The sequence below is a fragment of the Palaemon carinicauda genome, chromosome 8 (genome assembly GCF_036898095.1).
Source record: "Palaemon carinicauda isolate YSFRI2023 chromosome 8, ASM3689809v2, whole genome shotgun sequence".
Classification (NCBI taxonomy): domain Eukaryota; kingdom Metazoa; phylum Arthropoda; class Malacostraca; order Decapoda; family Palaemonidae; genus Palaemon; species Palaemon carinicauda.
The window spans coordinates 129,678,087-129,683,086 of record NC_090732.1 but is presented as its reverse complement, the minus strand read 5'-3'; the positions used below and the strand labels follow the sequence as shown (position 1 = coordinate 129,683,086).

Sequence of the window (5,000 nt, the reverse complement as noted above, 5' to 3'; positions counted from 1 at the left end):
TTTTTATAGTATATTATGTGAAGCATCTAATTTTCTGTTGTTGCTGCTCTTAAATTATTTTATTTTGATTGTTTATTCTTCTCTTTTAGTTTATTTATTTCCTTGTTTCCTTTCCTCACTGGGCTATTTTTCCCTGTTGGAGCTTTTGGGCTTATTGCATCTTGCTTTTTCATCTAGAGTTGTAGCCTAACTTTTAATAATAATAATAATAATAATAATAATAATAGCTACGCTGGAGAAGCAGGATGTTATAAGCCCAAGGGCTTCAACAAGGAAAAATAACCCAGTAAGGAAGGGAAACAATGAAATAAATAAACTTCAAGAGAAGTAATAAACAATTCAAATAAAGTATTTTAAGAACTGTAACATTAAAATAGATCTTTCATATATAAGCTATAAAAACTTCGCGAAAAACAAGAGGAAGAGAAATAAGATTGAATAGTGTGCCCGAGTGCACCCTCAAGCCAGAGAACTCTACCCCAAGACAGTGGAAGACCATGGTACAGAGGCTATGGCACTATCCAATATTGTGCTAAAACATTAATGGCGGCTGTTTTGAAGAAATAGTAGGAAAAGATGAATATGAGAAAACTGTGTTTTCATTTCAAACTCGTTAATGTTCATGTTACTTTTCGGAAAACACTTTTCTTCTTGTTAAACACTTAAAGGAAAACATGTTTTGAGAATTAATATAGCCTGTGATACGTTTAGCTTTATTATTTTTATGCATACTTTGTTAGATTTTGATAGAAAACATATTAATATACATATAATCTAGTATGTGAAGAGTGTAGTAAGTAAACTTGTGTACCTGGAAATCAGTGTACCTGGAACTGTATGTTATTAAGGTAATATATCGGCTTACATATTCGTTATATAATTTCAGTCTCTCTCTCTCTCTCTCTCTCTCTCTCTCTCTCTCTCTCTCTCTCTCTCTCTCTCTCTCTCTCTCTCTCTCTCTCTCTATATATATATATATATATATATATATATATATATATATATTATATATGTACATATATATATACATATATATATGTATATATGTGTGTGTATGTGTTCTTCCTCCTTCAAATTAATAGGATGTGCTGCCTGACTGGAGGGAGCCTATTTTAACCTAATTTTTGCTATTGAAAATTTCAGGGGTATTTTTACCAACTTTAGCAATGCTTTTATATATACATACATATATATATATATTTATATATATGTATATATGTATATATACGCATATATATGTTTATATATATATATATATATATATATATATATATATATATATATATATATATATATATATATATACATATATATATATTTCTTATCATTAACCCTATTTTTTTTAATTACACACTATTCATTTAAATCTCCAGTTATAATTCTTGATTGCAAATTAACTTTTAAGAAGCATATCTAGTCAGTCCTTTTTCGGTTGAAAAAAATAGTTATACTGAAAGAGAATTTATCAAGAATTTTGAAGCCTTGTTCATCCTGAGGAAAAGCAATTCTCTCATGCTGCTTTTATGTTTACCATTGTTTTCTTGTTTGATGTTCAGTAGCTGATTCTCATCTCGCATGTTTAGACAAAATTTTGAAATCTGTGAAATTTCTTATCAATGAATTATATATGTGTATCATTGTATATATTTTTTATTCATAATTATGATAAACTTTTTATCGTGGATTATCCCAGAGTATGACATTTTTCACACGTAACTATAGTCCATTTCTTTTAGCGAGTCATATTTGCACCGACTCGCAGCGGTGCCCTTTTAGCTCGGAAAAGTTTCCTGATCGCTGATTGGTTGGACAAGATAATTCTAACCAATCAGAGACCAGGAAACTTTTCCGAGCTAAAAGGGCACCGTTGCGAGTCGGTGCAAATATGACTCGCTAAAAGAAATGGACTTATAGATATGCTGTTAATTCTATACCGCAGTGTTCTATAAGTTTTATGCTTCCTGTAACCATATTGTGAAGTGATTTTTCTAATCAAGCTGTTAAATCGAAGGAACTTTATAATTTATGATTTGTGGTAGAATGTTTCTTTGTTGAGGTAATTGATATGAGCCTCCTTTCAACTTTCGTCAACAAAGTTGGAAGGAGGTTATGTTTTACCCCATGTTTGTGTGTTTGTTTGTTAGTAAAACCCTTCTTGACTACAATTTTAATCGTAGAGTGATGAAACTTGCAGGGGTTACTTGTTATGTGAAAGGCTGGAAATTATTACATTTGGAAGGTCAAGGTCAAAGGTCAAGGTCATGGTCAAGCAAAATGTACAATTCACGTAATCAGCTATAGGTTTGGACATCGTTATCACAGCGACTTCAAACTTGGTTCATATTTGAGTGTATGAAAATCCACGCCAATTCATACATGTTAAGGTCAAGGTCGAATCCATGGTCAAGGTCAAGCAAGAGGTCAAATTCCGGTCATCATCCATACGGCCACAATTTTAATCGTAAATTAATGAAACTTGTTTGTTATCTTATTGATTATATATGATTTCCCTATTATAGTTTATTCTTTACTTAATTTCTTTTCGTGCTTTCCCTTCTTGGGCCCTTGGGCCTGAGGAGCATTCTGCTATTCCATCTAGGCTCGCTGCTTGGCTGACAGTAAAAACAATAATTATTATATTAAGATTAAGAAGAATATGCTTTAAATAATTTGTATTCGTCTCATTTTATATCTTGTTACAGAATATCAGGGTCTGACGATCCTGCTCTTTTCCAATCTTGTATTTTGTTTTAATGTAGCCATTTATATTCTCTTATTGTCAGAAGAAAGGCATGATTACTCTCATGATAACCCTTCATATATCTTATTTTCATAACCGTATCGAGGATATTATCTCGTTTTGTTTACCTCTAGACCGGATTTTATTTTATCTGTGAATGTCATGCTGAGTGTTTAACTAATCTGTTGATTTTCATGGTCCTGCATACGATATATTTGTTAAAGATTTAGCAATATTCTGAACATACACGTTTGCCCAAACAATGTCTACTACCCTGATTATCCCTCTTTGTTGCTTATAATGTAATTTATTCTTCTTTGTCTTCAGCTGTCCTTATTTCAGGAAGAGATTGTTGTATCCTGTCAGTCTTTTTAAAGACATTGACTCGGAATTCGAAAAAAAAAAAAAAATCCCCCTAAGAAGTTATTGTATTGAAACTTTCCCATAAAAAAGAAGTTAAGGTTAGAAAAATTCCTTGTAAAGCAGTAGTTTTGCAACCTTGCCTGTAGGGGATAGAGTTGAATTTATCCCTCGAAACCTTCGCAGGAAATACATAGCCTTACAAATTGCCTTTGGAGAGGGATTGACTTGAAACCCTGAGTCACAGAACAAATGTCTTTCTCTGGGAAAGGTAGAGTTGAAAACATCTCTTGAAGAAAATCTTCTTTGGGGAAAGTTAGTTTCCTCTTCTTTGCGTTCAGTAGTTGTCCCTGTTCATCCCCTCTTTTAAAAATCTTGCTTTCTTGCTCAATTTTCCCACATGTCATTTACTGTAATCTTTCCATGTGTCATTTGAAATTGTTTTTTTTTTCTTTTGTAAAGAGGGTCATTTTGACAACTCATCCACATCTTTAATCTGATTTCTCAGTGTTTATGGTAAATTGATTTTGATTTCTTTTTTTAATGTACAGAGACGGGTTTTTGTGAAGATTTTTATCGCCAGAGGTAAATTGTATCATATCTATAGTTATTGCCAGGGTATTAATAATTCTGTAATTTTTATCGTAATGTCTCCTTTGTTTTTCCAGATTCCTGTGAACCTCCAGTTGGTAAGTGTTGACTTTTTATTGTCTTTATTTTAACTTTTTTTTCGTGCGTATTGATGTATTTCTTCAAATTTTTACAAATCTTTATTATTGTATGTTGTCAGCTCATAAACTCTAATCGTTTCTCGGAAACAAGGTCAATCCATAACCCTGCATTCATCATCATCATCATTTCCTCCTACGCCTATTGTTGCCAAGGGCCTCGGGTAGATTTCGCCAGTCGTCTCTGTCATGAGCCTGCATTAGGTATTGTCTTTAGTTAATAAACATGAGCATTCGCGTGTGATGCGTATTTGACTCTATACGCGTATGTTTATACATATATATATATATATATATATATATATATATATATATATATATATATATATATATATATATATATATATATGTGTGTGTGTGTGTGTGTGTGTGTGTGTGTGTGTGTATATATATACATTATATATATATATATATATATATATATATATATATATATATATATATATATATATATATATATATATATTAAGTGAGAGAGAGAGAGAGAGAGAGAGAGAGAGAGAGAGAGAGAGAGAGAGAGAGAGAGAGAGATCACGTGGCAACAGAGCTTTTCCGGAAAAGCTTTACGGAAGGAAGTAGGCTGGATTTTTTTTTTTTACGTGGCAAAGGAGCTTCGGAAAAGCTGTATGGAAGAATGTCGGCTGGAATTTTCTTTTTACGTGGCAACGGAGCTTTTCCGGTAAAGCTTTACGGAAGGATGTAGGCTGGATTTTTTTTTTACGTGGCAAAGGAGCTTTTCCGGAAAAGCTGTATAGAAGAATGTCGGCTGGAATTTTCTTTTTACGTGGCAACGGAGCTTTTCCGGAAAAGATTTACGGAAGGATGTAGGCTGGATTTTTTTTTTTTACGTGGCAAAGGAGCTTTTCCGGAAAAGCTGTATAGAAGAATGTCGGCTGGAATTTTCTTTTTACGTGGCAACGGAGCTTTTCCGGAAAAGCTTTACGGAAGGATGTAGGCTGGATTTTTTTTTTTTTTTTTTACGTGGCAAAGGAGCTTTTCCGGAAAAGCTGTATGGAAGAATGTCGGCTGGAATTTTCTTTTTACGTGGCAACGGAGCTTTTCCGGCAAAGCTTTACGGAAGGATGTAGGCTGGATTTTTTTTTTTTATGTGGCAAAGGAGCTTTTCCGGAAAATCTGTATGGAAGAATGTCGGCTGGAATTTTCTTTTTACG

General features: G+C 32.9%; 1 protein-coding gene across 4 annotated transcripts in view; it reads left to right on the top strand.

Moving 5' to 3' along the window:
- The window catches only part of LOC137645916 (uncharacterized), a 560,984-nt gene that overhangs the window by 129,186 nt on the left and 426,798 nt on the right, over nt 1-5,000 (top strand). For all 4 annotated transcript variants that reach the window (XM_068378960.1, XM_068378961.1, XM_068378959.1 and 1 more), the window contains one exon: nt 3,769-3,789. The gene's annotated coding sequence lies outside the window, so the exon portion shown is untranslated. The remainder of the gene's footprint in view (nt 1-3,768; nt 3,790-5,000) is intronic.